Source organism: Phocoena sinus, chromosome 5 (genome assembly GCF_008692025.1).
Source record: "Phocoena sinus isolate mPhoSin1 chromosome 5, mPhoSin1.pri, whole genome shotgun sequence".
In the NCBI taxonomy this organism is placed as follows: domain Eukaryota; kingdom Metazoa; phylum Chordata; class Mammalia; order Artiodactyla; family Phocoenidae; genus Phocoena; species Phocoena sinus.
In genome coordinates this window covers 13071196-13089455 of record NC_045767.1, presented here as the reverse complement: position 1 = coordinate 13089455, position 18260 = coordinate 13071196, and the positions used below count along the sequence as shown (strand labels likewise).

The 18260-nt window shown below is 36.2% G+C and overlaps 1 protein-coding gene across 3 annotated transcripts in view; it reads left to right on the top strand.

Annotated features, from left to right (window-relative positions):
• Positions 1–18260, top strand: part of C5H4orf33 (chromosome 5 C4orf33 homolog) — a 90846-nt gene that overhangs the window by 52350 nt on the left and 20236 nt on the right. For 2 of the 3 annotated variants that reach the window (XR_004350117.1, XR_004350119.1), the window contains exons 9-10: positions 5356–5527; positions 9186–9247. The gene's annotated coding sequence lies outside the window, so the exon portion shown is untranslated. The remainder of the gene's footprint in view (positions 1–5355; positions 5528–9185; positions 9248–18260) is intronic. The other variant, XR_004350118.1, reaches the window with a different exon arrangement.

Sequence of the window (18260 nt, the reverse complement as noted above, 5' to 3'; positions counted from 1 at the left end):
GTTAATCAGGGATATTGGCCTATAGTTTTCTTTCTTTGTGTCATCTTTGTCTGGTTTTGGTTTCAGGGAGATGGTGGCCTCATAGAATGAGTTTGGACTGTTCCTCCCTCTGCTATATTTTGGAAGAGTTTGAGAAGGATAGGTGTTAGGATAGATAGCTCTTCTCTAAATGTTTGATAGAATTCCCCTGTGAAGCCATCTGGTCCTGGGCTTTTTTTTGTTGGAAGATTTTTAATCACAGTCTCAATTTCAGTGCTTGTGTTTGGTCTGTTTATATTTTCTATTTTTTCCTGGTTCAGTCTTGGAAGGTTGTGCTTTTCTAAGAATTTGTCCATTTCTTCCAGGTTGTCCGTTTTATTGGCATATAGCTGCTTGTAGTCATCTCTCATGATCTTTTTTATTTCTGCAGTGTCAGTTACTTCTCCTTTTCCATTTCTCATTCTATTGATTTGAGTCTTCTCCCTTTTTTTCTTGATGAGTCTGGCTAATGTTTTAGCAATTTTTTTTATCTTCTCAGAGAACCAGCTTTTAGTTTTATTCATCTTTGCTATTGTTTCCTTCATTTTTTTTTCATTTTTTTCTGGTCTGATCTTTATTTCTTTCCTTCTGCTAACTTTGGGGTTTTTTTGTTCTTCTTTCTCTAATTGTTTTAGGTGAAAGGTTAGGTTGTTTATCTGAGATGTTTTTTGATTCTTGAGGTAGGATTGTACTGCTATAAACTTCCCTCTTAGAGCTGCTTTTGCTGCATCCTTAGGTTTTGGGTCATCATGTTTTCCTTGTCATTTGTTTTTAGGTATTTTTTGATTTCCTGTTTGATTTCTTCAGTTATCTCTTGGTTATTAAGTAATATAGTTTTTGTCCTCCATGTATTTGTATTTTTTACAGATTTTTTTCCTGTAATTGATATTCAGTCTCATAGCGTAGTGGTCAGAAAAGATACTTGATACAATTTCAATTTTCTTAAATTTACCAAGGCTTGATTTGTGACCCAAGTTATGATCTATCTTGGAGAATGTTCCATGAGCATTTGAGAAGAAAGTGTATTCTGCTGTTTTTGGATGGAATGTCCTATAAATATCAATTAAGTCCATCTTGTTTAATGTATCATTTAAAGCTTATGTTTCCTTATTTATTTTCATTTCGGATGATCTGTCCATTGGTGAAAGTGGAGTGTTAAAGTTCTCTACTCTGATTGTGTTACTGTCGATTTCCCCTTTTATGGCTGTTAGCATTTGCCTTATGTATTGAGGTGCTCCTATGTTGGGTGCGTAAATATTTACAATTGTTATATCTTCTTGGAATGATCCCTTGATCATTATGTAGTGTCCTTCTTTGTCTCTTATAATAGTCTTTTTTTTTTTTAAGTCTATTTTGTCTGATATGAGAGTTGCTACTCCAGCTTTCTTTTGATTTCCATTTGCATGGAATACCTTTTTCCATCCTCTCACTTTCAGTCTGTATGTGTCCCCAGGTCTGAAGTGGGTCCCTTGTAGACAGCATATATATGGGTCTTGTTTTTGTATCCATTCAGCCAGTCTATGTCGTTTGGTTGGAGCATTTAATCCATTTACATTTAAGGTAGTCCTTGATATGTATGTTCCTATTACCATTTTCTTAATTGTTTGCGGTTTTTTATTGTACATCTTTTCCTTCTCTTGTGTTTCCTGCCCAGAGAAGTTCCTTTAGCATTTGTTGTAAAGTTGGTTTGGTGTTGCTGAATGCTCTTAGCTTTTGCTTTTCTGTAAAGGTTTTAATTTCTCTGTCAAATCTGAATGAGATTCTTTCTGTGTAGAGTAATCTTGGTTGTAGGATTTTCCCTTTCATCACTTTAAATATGTCCTGCCACTCCTCTCTGTCTTGCAGAGTTTCTTCTGAAAGATCAGCTGTTAACCTTATGGGCATTCCCTTGTATGTTATTTTTCCCTTGCTGCTTTTAATATTTTTTGTTTGCATTTAATTTTTGATAGTTTTATTAATATGTATCTTGGCGTGCTTCTCTTTGCATTTATCCTGTATGGGACTCTCTTTATTTCCAGGACTTGATTGACTATTTCCTTTCCTAATTTAGGGAAGTTTTCAACTATAATCTCTTCAAATATTTTCTCAGTCCCTTTCTTTTTCTCTTTTTCTTCTGGGACCCCTATAATGGTTTCCTATTATCACTTGAAAATCATTGGTGATTTTCCTATAGGGACTTTTAAAAAAGAAATCTAACAGTAAAAGTTTATATGCTCAATAAAACATGCCTGTTAAGAGTGTTATTTGCTCTTTATTGACTTTAGAAGTTTATTTCTTCCAGTTTAGAAAAAATGTAGTTTTGCCTTTTAGAAGTTATGGCGTTTTTGGCCAAATAACGTCTCTCTGTTACTACAGGTGATATAATATTCCTTTGTGGAAATCTGATTAAAACAAAACAAAACAAAACTCATCAGTCCAAATTCTGTTCTTTGTAGTGCTGGCATCAAATGGGAATTTCATAAATTTAATTTAACAGAAAAAATACTTTAAACAGTTGAGAATTTGGTAAACATAAAGCTATTTTAGGTAAGGGGCTACATCATAATTACATCAGCAGTTGAGCATAAAGGTACCTAAAACTGTTATGTATGGTGTTGTGGAGTTTTTGTATTGTTTTGTTTTGTTTTTGCATTTAAGCTTTTCTTTATATACAAAGTGGGTTTAATAAAATAGATAGCTCTCTTCAAAAGTTTCAGACCAGAGAACATTTGAATACTAGAGTAGAAAATTTGTGCTTCTTGTCCAAAAATATTAATTTCATTTTGTTCCACAAATGTTCTTATTGTTATTTGATATTTCTAAGCTATATAACAAAACAACTAAAATTTCCTACAAAATTATGATTATTTTGACATTTTAAATTTTTACTGAAGGTGATATTTTTACTGAAATTTCCAAGTTGCCAGAAGAATGCCTTTGACCATTTTGGAATATTAGAAAGAACATAATCTATTTATAAGAAAAGGAAAAAAACCTTCCACATAATACATTTTAAAAAATGTTCTAACTCTTTTTCTAAGCAAAAGTAGCTCAGAGCTAGACATAATTTGAAAATATATAGGAGCAAAACAACAATCATACCACTGAGTATATGGATAAATTTCTTTTGCTCTTATGATGAGATAGTTTTCTAAATGGCTGTTTAAACCTATAGCATTCAATGTTTACACTAATTTATTACTGGCTCAAATTTTTGCTTTCTTTCCTTCCATCAGAATCACTTTGGTTAATTTTCTTTACAAAATGAGAAATGAGTAATTGAGAATGCATGAATGTACCTAACAGTAGGAGATTCAAGAAGTATTATGTTGTAGAGAGGGAATAAAGAGTCCCATTGTTACTGAATTGAGTTCAATTCTGTTCTTTAAGATCCTTTTCTCTTACAGACGTTACACAGAATCATTTGAAATAAAGAGTATAACTTTGAAAACAAAGACTTACCAGTTTAATTAGGGGAAATTGGAATAGAAAATTAAATTCTGAATAAGACTCCAAATTTCTTAGAGTATTTTTATTCTTCTAGACATCCTTCAGAGTAATTCTTTTAAAACATAAACCTTGTCAGTAAATTCTCTGCTTAGAACTGGACATTGTTTTCCCGTAGCTTCAGCATAAACTCTAATGTTAGCCCCCAGGATCTTCACCCTCTTCCAGCATCATTTCTCTCAGTATATCCCCCCATCACCCACCATGCTCCTTATGCTGCTTTTAACAAGCAATTTTCTCCATTCATAATCACACTTGTGTCCTTTCCTGTTCTGTTCCAGCACATCTTTCAGTTGTAACTTCTGTGAAGTCTTTGCTGACACTGTCTACTCTTCCAATCCCCACAGTCAGAACTAGAGGCTTCCTGCTCTGTGCTCCCATACTTCTGTTACAGCACTTTCACAGTTTTCTCATGTGTTGTTCACAGTTCTCTTTTCCCCCAGATTGTGAGTTACCTAAGGGCAAGGGAAGTGTCTTGTTTTTGGAGTTCTAACATCTAGCACAGAAAAGGCAGATGGTGGTTATATGAGAAATGTTTGTTTTATTAATTGATTAACACTTAATAAGCATTTAATGTATACCCAGGTAAGAACAACATTCTAATATTACATTTTGGGGGGATACATAGAAGTCAGAAGCTAGCATGGGCTGTGAATAATAAATGCTGACTAACTGACATCATTATTTCCTGTTCTCAAAAAACTTGAAGTAGGTAAAATAAATACCCAGAATAAACTATCCAAGATAGTTATATTCAACATATGTATTTTCCTTTCATGTGCAGCTCAAGTCCCAGGAGGCATTTTCTGACTACTCCAACCTATATTTATCTCCGTGTTTCTATTACTTTTCTGTGTTATCCAGCCAGGTTCTAAATCTATGCTTCGTTGAACTGTTCATTGGTTTTTAGATGTGCATTTTGTCTTTCTTTCTGATTATAAAGATTATATGTTCTTTTAGGGCAGGGGTTACATCTTCTACTTTGAATTTTCTCTGCAGAACCTAGTGAGAAGCTACACACATAATACGATCTCAAAAATTATTTATGGAATGTGTAGGGGTTCGGAATGAGCCTCCTCAGAATGTGTCACTTTTGTATGAAGATTGTTTTGAGCTGGGGGCAATTGAGTCCCTGCAGGTTCAAGAGAAACTACTGCCTTTCTCTTAACTAGAGAAAGGCAGAAGAATTTGAATTAGGAATTTTTCCCAGAAAAGATTTATTACCAGAGGTAAATTTTATCTAAGTGGCCCCATCTATATGGCAGGGCAAACATCTAATTATCAAACTTCTGCTTTTCTTCTTACTGTCCTGTGAATAACCCTCCTATCCTTGGAAGCCCTGGGCCCCTATCCCATTGCTTAGCTCAGGATGGCATCTATACGTCATTTTACCTTTTGGTCTTTGAACCTCTCACGTATGTGGGGTTCCCATATGTAAAAAATTAAGTTGCATTTTCTCCTTTTAATCTGTCTCATGTCAATTTAATTCTTAGACCAGCCGGCAGAACCTAGGAGAGTAAAGGAACGTTTTCTGCTTCCCCAACAAATGAATAAAAGCAAATTCACATCATTAAGCATTGTAAATACTACATAAATAAAAGTACCTGTGTATTAAGTCACAAAAAGCCATTCCTCAAAATATTTTTTGTACAAATTTTGCTGTGCGTGAATACAGCACAAAAATGTCTTACTACAATTAATATAATTCCTTAAAATGTAATGGGGTATTGATTGCCTCGAGGATATTAGTAAAAAATGTTATTTCAGTTTAATTTGATCAAGACCAAGGAAGCAAGAAAGACATTGCTTTACGTATACCATGGGATTTGCTTTTCTGTCTTATTTTGACAGTTGGAATATAGAGTTACCACAACATGGTGCAGTTTACCAGTGCTACAGAGCCCTGTGACTCTCAAGTTTGATTCTGGGGTCCAAGGCTTACTGATGAAAGTGAATGATCCTTTCTTTGATGATCCCCAGCACTACCAGGCGAAGCAGGACTGCCTTTTGATGGAGCATGAAGGTGAGAAATTTTCTATTTTGAGTGCCAAAGCTGAGAGAAATAGAGAGCACATGTTGTGATATATGGCAGTGCTCTCTTACAATATCTGTTAATCCTCTCAGAGTTTCCAAATACCTCATGCTACTTATCCCACGTATCTGAAAATGCAGTGACATGGAAAGATGAGGTCAAAAACTGTGTGACCTGGAACTGAGATTTTTGAAATGAACAGTCTATATCTGGTAGGTATTTAAGAAAATTATCTATGAAGCAGTATTAACAATTCATGTGAAAATGTTAGTTCAAGTAATAAATATAGATAATTGATTTGTTTCAGGTATTTAATGGCATTTGTAAAGCATGCATCCTTAAATTTAAATTGACAGTGTTCTCTAAGTTCTAGGAACTAAAAAACTGTACCTTTAAAATACTTTTGGTAGTTTTGTGATTCTTATTTCTAAAAATGTAGCTATATATTTTGAGAAAGATTTTTCATCCAGATATTTTATGTTTTAGTAATTTACAGATTTCATTGAATAAGTTAGGGAAAATAAAGTAGCCTTTTCATGGAATCATAGTGTATTGGAACTCTGCCTGTGAGGAGTCTAGAAGTCTGGCTACCTTAAACATACCTGTGTCTACATCTGAGGGCTCTTGACTCCAAATCCAGAACCTTCCAAGATATGCTATTGTCCTGTTTAAAAAATTTTATTTCTTCAACTACTAGAATTTAATGAGTAGAAATTCTTTCTCCAGAATCTCTCTTGAAACCATATTTACCACTTTGTTGTGGACATGAAAACCTGAACATACCCTTTCTTTATCCCAAACTTCTCACACCTGAATCTGAACTTGTCTTTATACACAATCACTTTTATTTCTGACTTTCCAGTTTCTGTTATTCTCCAAGTTACCAGCTGTGAGATCCTGATGTCATCATTGACCTCTTCATTTTTTTTGTCCCCACAAACAGTTATCAAATCCTTCTGATTGTTCTTTAGGGGTATCCCTTGAGTGTGTCCCTTCATTGCCATCCTCAGCATGACTTCCTGAGGACTGTCTAGACTGTTACAGTATATGGTTTCCTACGGGTTTCTGCTCCCAGCGTTACAGTACATGGTTTCCGACGGGTTTCTGCTCCCAGCATCTCCCTGATCCTGCTTATTCCACACACAGTGACCTGGCTGGTGGTCCTAAAACACCACTTTGATTATGTCACTACATTTTTTCAAGAAGATTAATAGCTCCGTTTTGCTTGCAAGGTTAAGCCCAAAATTGTTAGACTGCTGTCCAAGGCCTTTGATTGGCTCCTCTTCAAACTGTGTTCAATTACCGTTCTTCCAGAAACCTCTGCCTCAACCAAGCAGGTCTGCTCATTCTAACTTAAACGATTTGAACCTTTGAACACATAGAATTTCCTTTCCTTTCTGCCTACCCAAATCCTCCCTTTTCAACCTGGCTAAAATGTCACCTCCTTTGTGAAGACTTCTAAGATAATCCAGTTCTTGGTGATTACTCAGTCTTTTGAACTCCTATATCTATGCTGTGCCATTCATCAAAAAATTTATTATATACTGCTTCATGACATTTGCATAACCCCAAATTGAATCTCCTCTATTATTTTTGACTGCTGTTTCAATTCTTAGGTAATGTCTGTTTTCCTTATTATCTTTAAAACTCCTAAAAGGCAAGAACATGTCTTTTCTGTTCCCTGAGAGGATTTACTATAAAGCTAATGAAACTTATGCTTCAGGGCCCCTTACTTGCATGGTTCCCTTCTAATGTCCTGTGTCTACTTTTGTTTTGATAATTTTGAATTTTTTTCAGACAGGGTCCTCCCACATTGTTAAGCTTCTGGCCCCATAAACCTTGGGTCCACCTCTGAATGGGAATGATAGCTAACAATTAATATTCATTTTGTGCTTATGTTGAGGCACTGTTTTGCTGTAATATTTCTGTTTAGCTACAGATAGAAAGAACCCCCTTCCCCTGTGCCACTCAAACCCCAATATAATAAATTATATTAATTGCCCAATTTGTAATGACAAAGAATACAGAAATCTGGCAGAAGCAAGCACACACAGAGCAGGAGAAGATACAGGATCTCTCTGAGCAGCTTCCTTTGGCCCCCAAAGTCTTGGTAATGGCACAGTCCCAGCAGGGCTCAGTCATGAAGGCTCTGAGAAGGTGAATGATTTATTATGCCATGGACTTTTATGGTTGGAATTTATGTTATCGCTCAAGAAAATCTTATACTAGCAATAATGTGTCCTTAATCAGAAATATTTGGAGACCTTCTGAATTCTCTTCTCAAGTCTCATGTGGCATCAGAAGGTCATGTTGGATGTGGACGTAGAATGGAGACATGCCAGTGCACAGGATGTCCTGAGCAGAATCTCTGTCCCCCGCTTGACCACATTCTGGCAAACACTTTATAGGTACTGTTCCATTTAATCCTCACTGCAATCCTGTGAGATAGGTATTGTTACTATCACCATTTTACAAATGAGGAAGCAGAGGCTCAGAGAAGGTCATTATCTTGCCTGTGATCACTCAGTGCATAAGTAATGGAGCTGGTACTCAAAAGGCCAAGTTGTCTGGTTTTAGAACTAGAATTTTAAAAATTCCTTACTAGATTGATTACAGTAGATGAATTCATTTGTATTATCTTTTAAAAAATTCTTTTTGAAATTCTCTTTTTATTTATTTAATCCCTCAAGTCTGTTCATTGACATTAATTTTGAAAAATATGCTGAGGGGAAAAAAAAAGGTTCCAGTGAAAAATGTTTAGAAAACACTGCAAACTCTATTTGTCCCTTGGAGAGTCACTATGAATATTAGCATATTAGTAATTCCCAAATCCTTCAGAAGAGAAACCTGTTTCATATTATTAACCCAACATACATAAACATATTTTCTACTTTTCAGTAATACTAATAACAACAATGGCAACTAGAATTTATTGAGTACTTACTCCAGACACTATTCTAAAAACTTCATATATTAGTCCTATGACATAGATACCATTTTTGGTTTTTTTTGTTTTTTGTTTTTGTGGTACGCGGGCCTCTCACCGCTGCGGCCTCTTCCCGCTGCGGAGCACAGGCTCCGGACGCGCAGGCTCAGCGGCCATGGCCCACAGGCCCAGCCGCTCCGCGGCATGTGGGATCCTCCCAGACCGGGAAACGAACCCGTGTCCCCTGCATCGGCAGGTGGACTCTCAACCACTGCGCCACCAGGGAAGCCCCATAGATACCATTTTTACCTGCATTTGACAGATTAGGAAACTGAAGCATAAAGCATTTGAGAAATTTGTCCAAGCTTACATAGTGGCTTAGGCACAATTTGAAGTCAACTACTATTCTAAGCTGCCTCCCACATTTAATACCTACTATCTGTAGAAATTCTGCGGAATTAATGTTTCAATGAAATCACTTCGGGATACAATTGAAACGTTACTTTGTATGGACAACATATAAATTAACTTTTAATATTCACAAGGTCCCGAGAATATTACATCGAGCTTTCTGAAATAGTTTGCAGTAATGTTGAATATAAAACTTTAATTGTATAAGATACTAGATTTCCATTCTTCAGAATGTGACTCTTTACAAATGTTTCCTTTCTTGACTCTTTGTGGATTAAATTTCTCAATATGATGATTGTTTTTTATTTGCAGTTGTTGAATCATTTTTGTTCGAACAGCAAGACTAAACAGCACCTGGAGGTGGAACTCTGCCCGTAAGTTCTCTCTTTTCTTTTTTTTAAATAAATTTATTTTATTTGTTTTTGGCTGTGTTGGGTCTCCATTGCTGTGCACAGGCTTTCTCTCACTGTGGCGAGTAGGGGCTACTCTTCCTTGAGGTGCGCGGGCTTCTCATTGCAGTGGCTTCTCTTGTTGCAGAGCACAAGCTCTAGGCATGCGGGCTTCAGTAGCTGTGGCACGCAGGCTCCGTAGTTGTGGCTCGCAGGCTCTAGAGCACAGGCTCAGTAGTTGTGGCACACGGGCTTAGTTGCTCCACGGCATGTGGGCTCTCCCCAGACCAGGGCTCGAACCCGTGTCCCCTGCATTGGCAGGCAGATTCTTAACCACTGCGCCACCAGGGAAGTCCCGTAAGTTCTCTTTTAATATACACAAGCTGCTCACTGCTTTAGGCTAACTTTCCAAATAGTTTTAAAAATCATTAAACTCATAAAGCAATTATACTCCAATAAAGATGTTACAAAAAATCACTAAACTCTCATTCTATTTGGTTTGAAAAATATGCATGAGTCCCTCCCATATTTATTATTGTAGACCTCATAGGAAGTTAGAAGCGTTAAAGTAGGTAGACTGTGCATTTCCACTGAAATACAGAATCACACAGGTGATTGAGAATATATTTCCTTAAGGCTGACCCACTTCCTGATTTAAATTCATCATGATTGGTTTTTTTTCATGAAACTAGTCTCACAGGTCTCAAAATTATAGAGAGCTTCTAGTGTAGTTATGATACCTAGAGTTTTTTTAGGATACTTTTGATTCTAGTTCAACTCCAGTAAGTAAGTTCTATACACACACACACACACACACACACACCTTACATTTTATAGACTTTGTCTTTGAGTTAACAAGCAAACAAAGTTTAGAAGGTAATTTCCTAATGTGATGAGTTATGAGTTCCAAAGCATTTGTTTTAAACTTGAAACTTTTAAAATTTAAAGCAATCTATTTAACTCCATCCAGGGCATCACCCATTTCTACACAAAGTCCAGACAAGGGTGTATGGATTCTTCTGGCCCTTACTGTGCTGGGCAGACAATATTGATATCTGTAAAGATACTCAGTCAAGGATTATGGTTTAGAAACAAACTGCATGGCTATAGCTTTAAAGAAAGAAATAATTCTTTAGATAGTCATTTTGGATTGTTAAATACAATTTTACCACTCTTAAAAAGCACTTACCACATTCAGTGTATTTGAATCCCTTCACATTTTGCCTGGTGAAAATGCTATATTGGACTTTCCTCTGTGACAGCCAGTCATCTAAGTATGTATTTCACCTCCTCAAATTAACCTTATCCACAGATTTCTCTCTCTTTCTTTTGGTAAAAGTTGTTCCTTAAAGTGCTTATTCATTTCTGTCCTCTTATCACAAAGCTTGTTTTATGATTTTCTTAGATGTAACAAATTAGCAAATTCAGTTAGGTGTAGCTGAGTCACTGAACCTATACTTTTTAAAAAAAAAACACACATATTTTGTGTACTTTTCTCCTTTGACGATAAAAGGAAATCATATACATTGTGAAACACTTAGGAAATAATAAAAGGCACATACACAAATAAAAATCAGCTGTAATATTACTACCCAGATGAAGTCATTATTCACCTCTGAGTATATAACCAGCATCTAAATAGCTGAATATGACCAGCAGATTGGTCTTTCTTGTTTGTTTGTTTTGGTTTGGTTTTTCCGTTTTTTTACTTACAGTGTGTTTTTACAATTTTGAATTTAACTGCAATTAGAGTGCTTCTCATAGTTACAGTGCATGCCTGGTCCTCTGCATATTTGAGCACGAAATCTCTAGAATCACGGTGCAACAATTTTTTTTGAACATATTATCATATTGTCATAGAAAACACGCAGAAGCAATCAGCATTAGGTTCTTTCTGTCTCAAGTCCCAAGCTCCCAGTCAGATCATTTGCTTTCCATTGCATTCCTTTCCCTTAGAGGAAAAAAGGGTAAGTGGCAGAGGGAACCACCATGCTGTTCTTGGCTTTGGCATTACTGACATTGCTAAAATGCTTCATCAGTTTGGATGTGTACACCTGAACTTTTGTGCATCTATTGGGCAGTTCTGATCCTCATCTTTTTCTTTGAAGCAACGTGTGAGATGATAAAATAAGCCAATCAATGAGACGTTTTAAGGCACTGTATTGTTTTTGCCAAGTCATGCTGGTGACACCTGAGATCTGTTAATTGAGCATCAGTTGTTTTAGATAACAACAGCAGCAATAATGACTTTACACAATGCTTACATTGTGTCAACTGCTATTCTAAGCACTTTTCACATGTTAAATCCTTTAGCCATACCATAGTTCATTTTACAGGTGAGGAAACATATCTGTTGAATAACTTAACCAAGGTTTCACAGCTAGTAAGTAACAGAGTCTAAATTTGAATTCAAGAAGTCTGGTTTTTAAAGTCCACGCTCTTTAATCCCTGTGCTGCTTCTGCTGATAATAACTATATTAACTTGAGTTGCTAAGATAATTTCTTCAAAATGAATCAGTTATTTTCTTCACTCTTATTAATTGTGTGGACATTCACATCTCGAGGAGAATAGTTTCAATGAGTAAAACCCAAATATTTTGTAGTTTTAATCATATAAATGCATAAAACATTAAAAATAGAAAACAAAAGTTGAAAACAAGTTGAAAATCTTGAGTATTTATAAGACTTTAAATATTTTGATTTATAAATTTATACTGTGCCTCTAGATATTCTGTGACTAAGTAAATTGAAAGTTTCCTGTATTCATCAGAATTCTTTTATTTATAAATGAAAGAAATACAACTCAAGGAAATTTGATCAGAAAGAAAGAATTGTTGGCTCAGATACTTCAGAAGATCACAGGTGAGCTAGCTAGCCTCCTTCAGTTTGCCTCAATCCAAAGATTAGAGGTGATGTCAACAAGTATTTCTCTCTTGCTCTTTTCTCTTCTTACACCTCCATGTCCTACTCCTCCCCCCCATTCGCCTCTAAATCCTTTCCACATCTATGTGTGTCTGTGTTGTTCTTTCCTCCTATAGAGAGGGGCTTCCTTTATGAGGTGGTGGTGAGGGAGGTGACTCAGGCAATTGGAAATTTACAACATTCCTAACTTAGCCACCTTAAAGGAAGCAGATTTCTTCTTCCTGCTTCAGTATGTAAGGAGGCTGTGACACTGTCATTGCCAGCCCTGCCAGAACCACATAGTTTGAAGGGTGAGGAGCAGTTCTTCAAAGGCAATGAGGGTTCTGAGAAAAAGGGAGAAGGAAAATCTGGCAGAGAGAAGTGTTTGGTGTTCATTTTATTTTTACATCTCCAGCACAGTCATTATATAGTTCTTAAATATAAATCCTATTGGTTATTTAAATTCTTCACGTTTTCTTTCTTTTGTTTCACCTGGAACCCTACCTTTTGGCAAATTTTCTGGAGGACTGAATGGAAAAACAAATGTGCATAAGCTATTTTGCCATATATCAGGAACTACTAAAGTATGTTGTTGGGAGATAAGATTGAAATCATTAGCATTTTAATTTCTTCTGTTAAAAGAATTTGTCTTGTGTAGTCCTGAGAGTAATAAGAATATCAAGAATTTATCATTTGGGGTTTTCAAATTCTTATGTGTTAAGACTTCTTGGAATGTCTTAATGGTATGCTTCATTAACTCAACCACATTTATTGCCACTTTGAAGATTTTATTATTTAGATAATATAAAGGTAGGCATTTTACTGTAAGTAGTTACTACCTATATTGTCTTTCTAAGCCAGGATCTTGGAAGGAACTAGATTATCTTGATATGTTAGCAGTCCTGCTTCGTTTAATCTTAATAGAGCATTCGTCCATGTGGTTTATAATTCTTGAAATGAGTGCCTGTAATAAATAAAATTAAATTACTTTAATGTAAAAATATGTTGTGATTACTGATTTATTTATTTAAAATACTTTTTTTTAGTACTTGCTATGTTCCAGGCATTGTTTTAGGCACTGGAGATACAGTAATGAAAAAAAAAATTGGCAAAAAGTCCTTTCCTCATGGAACATTTATTCAGTGAATTATAGTACATGGGTTATAATATGAATGGTTGTATTATTGACATCATTTTATAGATACTATGTGATTGACTTATAAATAACATTTATTGAGGACTTACAGTATGCCAGGCTATGCTAAGCGTATTGTACATATTACCTTATTGTCTTCACCTGGGAAGGAAGTATTATTATTTTGTTCATTTTACAGGTGAGGTATAAAAAACTGAGGTACACTAAGTATCAAGAGCAGGGATTCAAACACAGACTCATCTGACCTGGAAGCCTGCAATCTTAACCACCATGCTGCACTGCTTCCAGTGCCCAGGGCATTGGCAGCAACACAGTGGGGCTAATAAACGATCATTGCATAGAAGTATTTCTGAGCCATACTTATAATAATGGCATTGTGTTAGGCACTAGAGACAGTAGACGGATGAGTGTGACAAAGTCCTTTACCTTATTTGCTTTAATTAAACTTACTAATAACTTGGAGGGAACTGTTAACTAAGATGTCTTTGAAGTGACAGAATCTGTAAAGTGCAGATTAAATATAAGTATGGCGAATGTCAACAGATGTCATGTTATAAATTAGGATAGTAAATTACCCCATGATTATAACATGAATCAATCAAATCATCTAAAACTACTATGGATGATGAATAAGAGGAGTCTTCAATTCCAATAAATTAATCTCACAGCCATGGGACGTAATTTTTTTCTATACTCTGAATCTAGAGCTTGCCCTCTAGATTTTCAAATATATTTGTTTGAAAGATTCTGTGGTTATTTCTTTGTTTTTTAAAAAGGGTAAGGATATGTGAAATTTGGTATTGTATAAAAATGATAATTAAAGAAAATTTTTTCTAGGTACTCAATGTATTTCCCAGTAATCTATTCCTTGGTTCTAAAAGTTGCCTTTTCCTTACCCCTTCCTTTCCTTTGCCTCATTCTGTCTGGCTCTTTTTTCCTGCCTCCTACTTTCTCTCCCTTGTCCCAACTTTTCCTATCTGGCTTAGAATTGTAGAATACTAGGACTGGAAGAACCATTAAGGTCCATATATTCCAAAGTTTTATTCAGTTTAGAAATCGCTCCTTCCGTCTTGTTGTTGGAGCAAAGGTTGTTACCCAACCTTTGATGGAAAAGAAGATATAGTGTTGGAAGGGCAGTAACCTCTAAAGAATGCCATTGTTAGAAAGTAATTTTCCATATTTAATTGAAACTCACTTCTATATACTTCCTAGATGCTGTTCCCAGTTTTGACTTTTAGATGAACAAAAACAAGTTTATTTCTCATCTATGTGATAAGTTGGGCAAAAACCTAATCACAGGGCCACATCCAGCTGCAAGAGAGGCTAGGAAATGTCACCTCTAGCCAGGCAGTCACAGGCCAGCTAAACCCAATACTACCTATTATTAAAAGGTAGCAAGAGAGACTAGATACTGATGGACAATTAGCAGTAATACTACATGTATAAAACAGGAAAACAAGTGAAACATAAACATCATGTTCTGTGTTCTGTGATGGTCATTCAGGTACAGCCACAAGAAGAGACCCAGGAGAAACTCATGAAAACAAAGTTTATTATACTTATAGGCCCTAGAAACAGGAGGCATGACATAACATGAAGAGCAACATGAGAAAGCACTAGCATGGATCAGGAGCCAGAAGGGGCAGAGGTGAGGGGGTGTGTAGGCTTGGATTTTCTGAGAGAAAGGCAAGGTAGGGCATTGTAAATATGTCAGGTTTGGCTTGATTGAAAAATGTTGGCAGTCTGTAAGCTCTAAGGTCGTCCTTAGTTACCTGCTACCTGGCCCTGGGATGATTAAGGCAGAGAAATACTGCCTCCTAGGTGGTATGACCAGATAAAGGAAGCATGGCTCTAGATTGCTTAGTTTACATATCAAAAGCATGCTGGGAACACAATGAGGTATTACCCCATACCTGTTAGAATGGCTGTTATCAAAAAGATTAGAAATAATGAGTGTTGACAAAGATGTGGAGAAAAGGGAAGCCTTGCATACTGTTGGTGGGAATGTAAATTGGCACAGCTACTATGGAAAACAATATGGAGGTTCCTCAAAAAATTAAAAATAGAACTACTGTATGACCCAGCAATTCCACTTCTGGGTATTTATCTGAAGAAAATGAAAACATTAATTTGAAAAAAATATATGCACTTGCATATATGCATATATCCCCATGTTCATTGTAGCATTATTTATAGAGACAAGACATGGAAACAATGTCTTGTCTAAGTGTCCATTGATGGATGAAAGAAGATGTGATATATATCTACAATGGAATATTATTTAGCCATGAAAAAGAATGAAATCTTGCCACTTGTGACAAGATGGGTGGACCTCAAGAACATTATACTAAGTGAAAGGCAGAGTAAGACAAGTACCTGATGATCTCTTTTATATGTGGAATCTAAAATTATCTATCTATCTATCTATCTATATTGATAGAAAGATGGAGAGAGAGATACATAATCTAAGCTTATAGATACAGAAAACAGATTGGTTCCCAGAGGTTGGGGTGGGGGGGTAGATGGAAAAGGGAGAAATGGATGAACTGGGTTTTTTTTTGTTTTTAGTTTAAATAAATTGAATGTTTTAAAAATTAAAAAAAGAAAAAAATTAAATTAAGGTACATTTTTGTAATTTTATCTAAAAAATGTGAATTCATATGCCTTAGATGTTTCTTAGAGTGTCAATGCAGTAATGGAAAAATGTAGAAAGCATATGCAATTTTTTTTTCAAAAAATGTATTCTTTATTATTTTCACCAGTCACTACAAATGATATTTAAAAAATACAAATAGTATACATCACTATAAGAACTTAAACATGTAGGTCAAATAGTGCTAAATTGAGTGTCATTATTTTGTCCATTATTACAGGTGAACAAGTATGGTAAATAATAAAATTTAAAGAAATTAAGTATTAAAATTCTTCAATTTAATTTGCTTATGTTACAACTTTGAACACTACTAATTTAATTTTACTTTCTAATTTTAAAGACATCATTATTGGAAACCTGAATTATTAAGAAATACTTCTAAGATGTTCATTCCTTAACATTTTTGATGAGGGAGTTTAGTTTTTGACCTTGTAAATATGACATTTAGCAAGTATGTACTTAATTCAGACTTTGGTTGAAATACACACATCTCTTGTGTGAAGGGCAGTAAATCAACTGAGGCTGGATTGTTGCTGATACTTTGCCAACTCTGTTTTGTGAGCAGAATATTTTAGTATACTGTGAACAGTGTGTTAAACATTATTAACATGAGTCTAAATAACTGGTCCTGAAATTAATGTTCTTTTATCTGACAACTTCTCCTATTAATAGAAATAGAGCTGAGAGGACTTTAAGTCAAGATGGCAGAGTAGAAGGACGTGTGCTCACTTTGTCTCACGAGAGCACCAGAATCACAACTAACTGCTGCACAATCATTGACAGGAAGACTGGAACTCACCAGAAAAGATACTCCACATCCAAAGAAAAAGGAGAAGCCGCAATGAGACAGAACAAGGGGCGCAATCACAATAAAATCAAATCCCATAACTGCTGGGTGGGTGACTCACAGACTGGAGAACAGTTATACCACAGAAGTCCACCCACTGGAATGAAGGTTCTGAGCCCCATGTCCGGCTTCCTAACCTGGGGGTCCGGCAATGGGAGGAGGAATTCCCAGAGAATCAGACTTTGAAGGCTAGCAGGGTTTGGTAGCAGGACTTTGACAGGTTTGTGGGAAACAGAGACTCCACTCTTGGAGGGCACACAAAGTAGTGTGTGCATTGGGACCCAGGGGAAGGAACAGTGATCCCAAGGGAGACTGAACCAGACCTACCTGCTAGTGTTGGAGGGTCTCCTGCAGAGGCAGGAGGAGCTGTGGCTCACCATGGGGACAAGGACACTGGCAGCAGAAGTTCTGGGAAGCACTCCTTGGTGTGAGCCCTCCCAGAGTCCACCATTAGCCCCACCAAAGGGCCTGTAGGCTCCAGTGCTGGGACACCTCAGGCCAAACAACCAACAGGGTGGGAACTCAGCCCCATGCATCAGCAGACAAGCGGGTTAAAGTTTAACTGAGCTCTGCCCACCAGAGCAACATCCAGCTCTACCTACCACCAGTCCCTCCCATCAGGAAGCTTGCATAACCCTCTTAGATAGCCTCATCCACCAGAGGGCAGACAGCAGAAGCAAGAAGAACTGCAATCCTACAGCCTGTGGAATGAAAACTACATTCAGAGAAAGACAGACAAAATGAAAAGACAGAGGACTATGTACCAGATGAAGGAACACGATAAAACCCCAGAAAAACAACTAAATAAAGTGGAGATAGGCAACCTTCCAGTAAAAGAATTCGGAATAATGATAGTGAAGATGATCCAGAACCTTGGAAAAAAATGGAGGCTAAGATCTAGAAGATGCAAGAAATGTTTAACAAAGACCTAGAAAAATTAAAGAACAAACAGAGATGAACAATACAATAACTGAAATGAAAAATACACTAGAAGGAATCAATACCAGAATAACTGAGGCAGAAGAACGGATAACTGACCTGGAAGACAGAATGGTGGAATTTATGCCACGGAACAGAATAAAGAAAAAAGAATGAAAAGAAATGACAGCCTAAGAGACCTGTGTGACATTAAATGCACCAACATTTGCATTATATGGGTTCCAGAAGAAGAGAGAGAGAAAGGACCTGAAAAAATATTTGAAGAGCTTATAGTCGAAAACTCCCCCAACTTGGGAAAGGAAAGAGCCACACAAGTCCAGGAAGTGCAGAGTCTCAGGCAGGATAATTGCACGGAGAAACAATCTGAGACACATAGTAATCAACCTGACAAAAATTAAAGACAAAAAATTATTAAAAGTAACAAGGGAAAAATGACAAATAACATACACAGGAACTCCCATAAAGTTAACAGCTGATTTCTCAGCAGAAACTCTACAAGCCA